This window comes from Bos javanicus, chromosome 5 (assembly GCF_032452875.1).
Source record: "Bos javanicus breed banteng chromosome 5, ARS-OSU_banteng_1.0, whole genome shotgun sequence".
Classification (NCBI taxonomy): domain Eukaryota; kingdom Metazoa; phylum Chordata; class Mammalia; order Artiodactyla; family Bovidae; genus Bos; species Bos javanicus.
In genome coordinates, this window is record NC_083872.1 from 113,119,998 (window position 1) to 113,129,665 (window position 9,668).

A 9,668-nucleotide genomic window follows, 5' to 3' on the forward strand; every position below is an offset into this window, starting at 1 on the left:
TGGAGAAGGGAATGGCAAACCACTTCAGTATTCTTGCCTTGAGAACCCCATGAACAGTATGAAAAAGCAAAATGATAGGATACTGAAAGAGGAACTCACCAGGTCGGTAGGTGCCCATATGCTACTGGAGATCAGTGGAGAAAGAACTCCAGAAAAAATGAAGGGATGGAGCCAAAGCAAAAACAATACCCAGTTGTGGATGGGACTGGTGATAGAAGCAAGGTCCGATGCTGTAAAGAGCAATATTGCATAGGAACCTGGAATGTCAGGTCCATGAATCAAGGCAAATTGGAAGTGGTCAAACAAGAGATGGCAAGAGTGAATGTCGACATTCTAGGAATCAGCGAACTGAAATGGACTGGAATGGGTGAATTTAACTCAGATGACCATTATATCTACTACTGTGGGCAGGAATCCCTCAGAAGAAATGGAATAGCCATCATGGTCAACAAAAGAGTCCGAAATGCAGTACTTGGATGCAATCTCAAAAATGACAGAATGATCTCTGTTCATTTCCAAGGCAAACCATTCAATATCACAGTAATCCAAGTCTATGCCCCAACCAGTAACGCTGAAGAAGCTGAAGTTGAACGGTTCTATGAAGACCTACAAGACCTTTTAGAACTAACACCCCCAAAAGATGTCCTTTTCATTATAGGGGACTGGAATGCAAAAGTAGGAAGTCAAGAAACACCTGGAGTAACAGGCAAATTTGGCCTTGGAATAGGGAATGAAGCAGGGCAAAGGCTAATAGAGTTTTGCCAAGAAAATGCACTGGTCATAACAAACACCCTCTTCCAACAATACAAGAGAAGACTCTACACATGGACATCAGCAGATGGTCAACACCGAAATCAGATTGATTATATTCTTTGCAGCCAAAGATGGAGAAGCTCTATACAGTCAGCAAAAGCAAGACCAGGAGCTGACTGTGGCTCAGATCATGAACTCCTTATTGCCAAATTCAGACTTAAATTGAAGAAAGTAGGGGAAACCACTAGACCATTCAGGTATGACCTAAATCAAGTCCCTTATGATTATACAGTGGAAGTGAGAAATAGATTTAAGGAACTAGATCTGATAGATAGAGTGCCTGATGAACTATGGACGGAGGTTCGTGACATTGTACAGGAGACAGAGATCAAGACCATCCCCATGGAAAAGAGATGCAAAAAAGCAAATGGCTGTCTGGGGAGGCCTTGCAAATAGTTCTGAAAAGAAAAGAAGTGAAAAGCACAGGAGAAAAGAAAAGAAAAGATATACCCATTTAAATGCAGAGTTCCAAAGAATAGCAAGAAGAGATAAGAAAGCCTTCTTCAGCGATTAATGCAAACAAATAGAGGAAAACAACAGAATGGGAAAGACTAAAGATCTCTTCAAGAAAATCAGAGATACTAAGGGAACATTTCATGCAAAGATGGCCTTGATAAAGGACAGAAATGGTATGGACCTAACAAGCAGAAGATATTAAGAAGAGATGGCAAGAATACACAGAAGAACTGTACAAAAAGATCTTCACGATCCAGATAATCACGATGGTGTGATCACTGACCTAGAGCCAGACATCCTGGAATGTGAAGTCAAGTGGGCCTTAGAAAGCATCACTATGAAAAAAGCTAGTGGAGGGGATGGGTTTCCAGTTGAGCTATTTCAAATCCTGGAAGATGATGCTGTGAAAGTGCTGCATTCAATATGCCAGCAAATTTGGAAAACTCAGCAGTGGCCACAGGACTGGAAAAAGTCAGTTTTCATTCCAATCCCAAAGAAAGGCCATGCCAAAGAATGCTCAAACTACGGCACAATTGCACTCATGTCACACACTATTAAAGTCATGCTCAAAATTCTCCAAGCCAGGCTTCAGCAATACATGAACTTCCAGATGTTCAAGCTGGTTTTAGAAAAGGCAGAGAAACCAGAGATCAAATTGCCAACATCCGCTGGATCATCAAAAAAGCAAGAGAGTTCCAGAAAACCATCTATTTCTGCTTTATTGACTATGCCAAAGCCTTTGACTGTGTGGATCACAATAAACTGTGCAAAATTCTTCAAAAGATGGGAATACCAGACCACCTGACCTGCCTCTTGAGAAACCTGTATGCAGGTCAGGAAGCAACAGTTAGAACTGGACATGGAACAACAGACTGGTTCCAAATAGGAAAAGGAGTACGTCAAGGCTGTATATTGTCACCCTGCTTATTTAACTTCTATGCAGAGTACATCATGAGAAACGCTGGACTGGAAGAAACACAAGCTGGAATCAAGATTGCCGGGAGAAATATCAATAACCTCAGATATGCAGATGACACCACCCTTATGTCGACAGTGAAGAGGAACTAAAGAGCCTCTTGATGACAGTGAAAGAGGAGAGTGAAAAAGTTGGCTTAAAGCTCAACATTCAGAAAACGAAGATCATGGCATCTGGTCCCATCACTTCATGGGAAATAGATGGGGAAACAGTGGAAACAGTGTCAGACTTTATTTTTCTGGGCTCCAAAATCACTGTAGATGGTGATTGAATCCATGAAATTAAAAGACTCTTACTCCTTGGAAGGAAAGTTATGACCAACCTAGATAGCATATTCAAAAGCAGAGACATTACTTTGCCAACAAAGGTCCATCTAGTCAAGGCTATGGCTTTTCCAGTAGTCATGTATGGATGTGAGAGTTGGACTGTGAAGAAAGCTGAGCGCCAAAGAATTGATCCTTTTGAACTGTGATGTTGGAGCAGACTCTTGAGAGTCCCTTGGACTGCAAGGAGATCCAACAAGTCCATCCTAAAGGAGATCAGTCCTGGGTGTTCTTTGGGAGAAATGATGCTAAAGCTGAAACTCCAATACTTTGGCCACCTCATGCGAAGAGTTGACTCATTGGAAAAGACTCTGATGCTGGGGGGGATTGGGGGCAGGAGGAAAAGGGGACGACAGAGGATGAGATGGCTGGATGGCATCACTGACTCAATGGATGTGAGTTTGAGTGAACTCCAGGAGTTGGTGATGGACAGGGAGGCCTGGCGTGCTGCAATTCATGGGGTTGGAAAGAGTCGGACACTACTGAGCGACTGAATTGAACTGAACGAGGTTGGTCATAACTTTCCTCCCAAGGAGTAAGCGTCTTTTTATTTCATGGCTACAATCACCATCTACAGTGATTTTGGAGCCAAAACAAATAAAGTCAGCCATTATTTCCACTGTTTCCCCAACTATTTGCCATGACGTGATGGGACTGGATGCCGTGATCTTCGTTTTCTGAATGTTGAGCTTTAAGCCAACTTTTTCACTCTCCTCTTTCACTGTCATCAAGAGGCTGTTTAGTTCCCTCTTCACTGTCGACATAAGGGTGGTGTCATCTGCATATCTGAGGTTATTGATATTTCTCCCGGCAATCTTGATTCCAGCTTGTGTTTCTTCCAGCCCAGCGTTTCTCATGATGTACTCTGCATAGAAGTTAAATAAGCAGGGTGACAATATACAGCCTTGACGTACTCCTTTTCCTATTTGGAACCAGTCTGTTGTTCCATGTCCAGTTCTAACTGTTGCTTCCTGACCTGCATACAGGTTTCTCAAGAGGCAGGTCAGGTGGTCTGGTATTCTCATCTCTTGAAGAATTTTGCACAGTTTATTGTGATCCACACAGTCAAAGGCTTTGGCATAGTCAATAAAGCAGAAATAGATGGTTTTCTGGAACTCTCTTGCTTTTTTGATGATCCAGTGGATGTTGGCAATTTGATCTCTGGTTCCTCTGCCTTTTCTAAAACCAGCTTGAACATCTGGAAGTATCAGATGTTGAACATCTTGAACATCAGATGTATTGCTGAAGCCTGGCTTGGAGAATTTTGAGCATGACTTTATTAGCGTGTGAGATGAGTGCAATTGTGCGGTAGTTTGAGCATTCTTTGGCATTGCCCTTCTTTGGGATTGGAATGAAAACTGACCTTTTCCAGTCCTGTGGCCACTGGTGTGTTTTCCAAATTTGCTGGCATATTGAGTGCAGCACTTTCAGTGCATCATCTTTCAGGATTTGAGACTCAAGAAGGGGCTAGTGAATTGTCCTGAGGCACAAATGCAGGAATAGCAGGTGGGGTAAGCCTTATGGCCATCATTGTGTTCCTTTAAGAGGGAGGCTCATCGCTGGCAACTGGTGCTCAAGCGGGGGCCCAGGGGAGGCCCCAGAGAGAGCCAGGAGCAGGGTTGGGCAACTGGGACCGAGAGGTCTGGCCAGAAGGATGTTTTCAGAGCAACAGAGGAAGCCAGGCCTGAAAGCAGGTGCCTGAAAGTGGGGGCCTGAGACCCCGGCCTGGCTGGATCCTGCTCAGAAGGAAGGCTCTTGGCTCCTCAGGGCCAGACAGTGGCTGAGGTTTGGAGGTCAGTGACTTCTGTGTTTGCTCCGGGCGGTGTAGCTCCTACCTTGTGTGTTTCAGTTACTTTTGTAAGAACCCTCTGAGGTCAGTACCCTTATTATACTCAATCTCCAGAGGTGGGTGCTGACACCAGAGAAGAGGATCTCCCAGCATCACAGCAGAGCAGGATTCTCATCCAGTTCTGTTCCCCTAAAATCTCACATTTTCCCCTGACCCTGACTGTTGGTAGAAGGTCACTAGCCGCTGAGTTAATGAATATAGGAGGTGTTGACCCTCTTTTTCCCTCCCTGGAATGTGGCTTTCCGAAGGTAGGCAGTCCCGGCCCCGTAGACAGGCAACCTGGGTGTAGTAGGTGTACAGTCAGATTGAGAGTTCACAGGGCTGCCCCGCCTCAGCCAGGTGACCTTGGACAGCCCCCTCCCACTCCAAGCCTGGTCCACGTTTATTAATGAGGCTGCCGCTGCCAGCCCCCCTGGGCTGTTAGGAAGATGAGGGTTGCAGGGAAGGAGAAGGGCTTAAAGAGGCTCAGGTCAGAAGAGGTCAGGGCTGGTTGCTGTTTTTAATTCCATCTCAGTTTAGGGCCAGTGGGAAGTTGACTGCTCTTCTCCGTTTTTCAAAATGCCAGCAGCGCTTACATTGTTTTCACAGTAAATAAGTCCCTTGAGCTTAAGCTGAACAGCACATGCTCAAAGGTGGTGTTTATGGAGGGGGTGGAGGCTGTTGCTAGGTTGTCAGAGGCCCCTTTGGGGCTCCCTTAGCCAAAGCCAGTGGGGACAGGGATGACTCTGCCCTACCTGGGGCTGGGGGATGGGGCAGCAGTCCCCCTAATGTGGAGTTAGTGGTCTTTGCAGATCAGAATGCAGCTCTAGAACTGGGAGATCCTGGGCAAGTCACTCCTCAACTTTCAAACTTCACTTGTGGGATGAAGCTGGGGGTTGTGGCGGGGAATCGGTGGTGGTGAGGAGTCCCCCTGAGAGGGGCGTTAGAGGTTATCTGATCCAGAAGTATCAGATGCAGAAAGCCCCAGAGAAGGGAAGGCCTTGATCAAGGCCTCTGAGGTAGGTCTCTGAGGTTTAATCCAGGTTGGTCTACATCCAAATTCAGGTTTTTATGACCTGCCCTCCCCTGAAATGTCAGCCCTACCAAGACTGAACTGGTGGGTTGATTTGTTAGGGGAGTCTAATCTCCTCGGTTCTGTTTTGTCACAACAAAGATTTGAAGCGACGGACATAAAAGCCCTCGGCGCCTCACAGGTCTCAGACAGTCTGTGTTACAGTTCTTGGGCGGATCAGTTTTATCTAGAAAATAAAGGAAAATACATCCTCGAGGCTTGAGGGCATGCCGACACAAAGACGTGAAGAGAAGAGAGAGAGAGATAGAGAGAGAGAGATAGAGAAAGAGAAAGAGCGAGAAAGCACACGCACAGGAGAGAAAGACCCCTGGGCCTTCGGCTCCTCTTTTTATACGTTTTTTCTCCTCCCCCTGGACCTGCCCTATGTAAACTGGGCCAGCCAGGAGTGCTGTTTGTTCCACCTGAGGTCCTCACCAGCATCCTCGGACCTTCCTTTGTTTTGTTTTTGCGGGCTTTTCCCTTGTCTTTTATCCACTGCTGTTCTGGACTCCTTTTTCCTATTCTAACTACCTAACAGATTCATTCAGAGCTGGCTTTGTGCCAGGCCCTGTGCTGGGCATCAGGTAATCAGAGCCAGACCTTGCCCTTTGAGAGTCCCAGCTGGTGGGAGTGTGCGGGGAGGCTCGGGAGGAAGAGGTCTGCCCCAAATTAGGAAGGGCTCAGGAAGGCTCTGGGCTTCCCAGAGACTCAGCAGTAAAGAATCAGCTTGCAATGCAGGAGTTGCGGGAGACGCAGGTTCAATCCCTGGGTTGGGAAGATACCCTGGAGGCGGGCATGGCAACCCACTCCTGTATTCTTGCCTGGAGAATCTCATAAACACAGGAGCCTGGTGGGCTACAGTCCTTAGGGTTGCAAAGAGTCGGACACAGACTGAAGCGACTTAGCATGCATGTAGGAAGGGTCTGCAGAGGAAATTCGGGAGTTGGGCCTTTAGCACTAAGAAGGAAATGGCAACCCACTCCAGTGTTCTTGCCTGGAGAATCCCAGGGACGGGGGAGCCTGGTGGGCTGCCGTCTATGGGGTTGCACAGAGTCGGACACGACTGAAGCGACTTAGCAGCAGTAGCAGCAGCAGCAGCAAGGGTTGCTCTGAGGACAGGTGGTAAATCAAGGCTGGAGGTGGAGGCTGGAAACCCTCTGCAGTGATGTGCATGCTAACACTTCAGTCATGTCTGACTCTTTGTGACCCCAAGGACTGTAGCCCACCACGCTCATCTGTCCATGGGATTCTCCAAGCGAGAGTACTGGAGTGAACTGCCATGCCCTCCTCCAGGGGATCTGCAGTGGTAGGGACCTGCACATGCCAGTGGGGGTGGTGGGAGGGAGTGGGATGTAGGTCTGGGGACAAATCTGGGAAGAACCTTGATCCATGAGAACAAAGCTTGGCTGTTGCTGCTTGGACTCTACGGGAGTCATGGAGAAGTTGAGATGTGTGGGGAGCAGGGTAAGCTCAGGTGACCAGTGGTCAGTTCAGTTCAGTTGTCTCTCAGTCGTGTCCAACTCTTTTTGACCCCATGAACTGAACCACACCAGGCTTCCCTGTCCTTCACCAACTCCTGGAGCTTGCTCAAACTCATGTCCATTGAGTCAGTGATGCCATCCAACCATCTCATCCTCTATCATCCCCTTCTCCTCCTACCTTCAATCTTTTCTAGCATCAGGGTCTTTTCCAGTGAGTCAGTTCTTCGCATCAGGTGGCCAAAGTATTTGAGCTTCAGCTTCAGCATCAATCCTTCCTATAAGTATTCAGGACTGATTTCCTTTAGGATTGACTGGTTTGATCTCCTGGACCAGCGGTAGCTCAGTTGATAAAGAATCTGCCCACAATGCGGGAGACCCTAGTTCGATTCCTGGGCTGGGGAAGATCCCCTGGAGAAGGGAAAGGCTACCCACTCCAGTATTATGGCCTGGAGAATTCCGTGGACAGTCCATGAGGTCGCAAAGAGTCGGACGCTACTGAGACTTTCATTTCACTTCACTTCACCAGTGTGGTACCCAAGACATTCCAGGGTGAACTGGGCCGCGTGAGTCCACAGCGCCACCTGGTGTTCATCTCCCTCACTGCAACTTGACCTTACTGGGTTTTATCTAACCAGGGAAAAGGCAGAGGACTCGGCTCCCAGGCAAGCTTGTAGAGCAGGACCGGTCTGGGAAACCCTGCCCCTTACCAAAACAGCCAGTCTTCATGGGCAAGAGCTCACATTCAGTGATGTGTCCTTTCAGGCCAGGGTCCCCATGTGTGCATAAGGAGACATGGGTCTCATGGTTCAACATGCCTGCAGGAATCCTCCTGCACCATCATGCCCCTCCCCACCTCCTGGCACACATCTGTGATGAGCATCTTATTCTTTTTTTTTTTTTAATTTATTTATTTGGCTGTTCTGGGTCTTAGTTGAGGCACCCAGGATCTTTAGCTGTGGCATGTGGGATTTAGTTCTCTGACCAGTGATGGAACCTGGGCCCCCTGCATTGGGAGCAGGCTTCTTAGCCACTGGACCACCAGGAAAGTCCTGAGCATCTTACTCTTTCCTACTAGCTCCCTCAGGCTTTGGGGAAAATTGCTGGAATGACTTCTCCTTGGAATTTCCTCAGTCCAGCACCCCCACCCCCCTCCTCCATGATTCTCCTTCCACTTTGCTAGGGGCTTCAGATCTTTGCTACATGTTGGGTAGAGAACAAAGCCAGGGATGACACAGCATGTCTAACGTGTACCTTTGAATCAACAGAAACATCTTGCAAGGATGTTCACAAAACGTTAATGTATCTTAGGATGATGGAATTTTAGATGACTTTTTTTTCATCTTCATACTTTCATGGGTTGCTTACATCTTCTAAATATACATTATCTTTATACTCATATGAAAGTGCTTAGTCGCTCAGTCGTGTCCGACTCTTTGAGACCCCATGGACTGGAGCCCGCCAGGTTCCTCTGTCCATGGGATTTCCCAGGCAAGAATACTGGAGTGGGCTGCCATTCTCTTCTCCAGGGGATCTTCCTGACCCAGGGATTGAAACTGTGTCTCCTGCAACTCCTGCATTGCAGGCAGATTCTTTACCGTCTCAGCCACCAGGGAAGCTCACATAACCCCAACTTTTTTCCTTTTGGAAAAAACAAAGAAATCTAAGCACATCCAAATGAAGCTGGAATAGTACATTAAAAGCTTACAGAAGCGGGCCATGTAGCTGACAGCAGCCCTCAGTCCTGGTAGCTCTTGCCTTTGCGTGTTTCACAGGGGCTGTTCCATTTTTCTTGACATTCTAAGCGCCCGGGGGGACAGGGACCAAACCAATCTCCAGGACTTCTTCACAGCTCCGGACACGGGAGAGGTACAGTTCCCCTCACCTCTTGCCTGACAGCTATACTATCCTCCTCCCTGATTTTCTGCTGCTCCTCTTGCCATCTGTCCACCCCAGCTCCCCTGCCCCCAGTCTGTTCTCAACAGTGCAAACCAGTCACATCATTCTTTGACCTACTGGGCCAACCCACTCTCCAGCTTCAACATCTCCCACCACCCCCTCTGCTCAAGTTCCAACTGCTCTAGTCCCATTCAGTCCCTCTGACATTTTCTCACTTGCTACTGCTCTCTCTGCCTGAAATGCTCTTCTCTCAGATCTGCGTTTTGTCATTTAGTTCTCAGACTTGTTTACTGTTTGTATTTTGAGTTAATTAAGCGTCTTAGTTGCCACACATAGGACCTTCTTTGTGGTGCGTAGGATCTAGTTCCCTGACCAGGGATAGAACCCGGCCCAGGGCAGTGAACGCGCCAAATCCTGAGAACTAGACCAATCAGGTAACTCCCTTGCTAGGCTCCCCTTAAGGACTTCTGACCCTAAAAATGCCAGCTCTTGGGAAGCAAATATGTCAGCTAAAGCCCCCTGCCCTCTGTGTCTTCTAGAAAGACAGAAACTCTTTAATGTTTTTAATTGAAGGATAATTGCTTTACAATATTGTGTTGGCCTCTGCCATACATCAACATCAATCAGCCATAGGTATACATATGTCCCCTCCCTCTCGCCTCCTATCCCTTCTTGCTTAATTTTTAAGCCAGCACATTGGAAAGAGGCAGTGCCTCAGTGATGATGTCTCAGCTGGGTGGTGGTGAGAACATGGGCTGGACTCAAGAGCTCAGCCACTTGCCACCTCTGCACCCACTCGCCCATCTGTAAAACGGGACCAGTG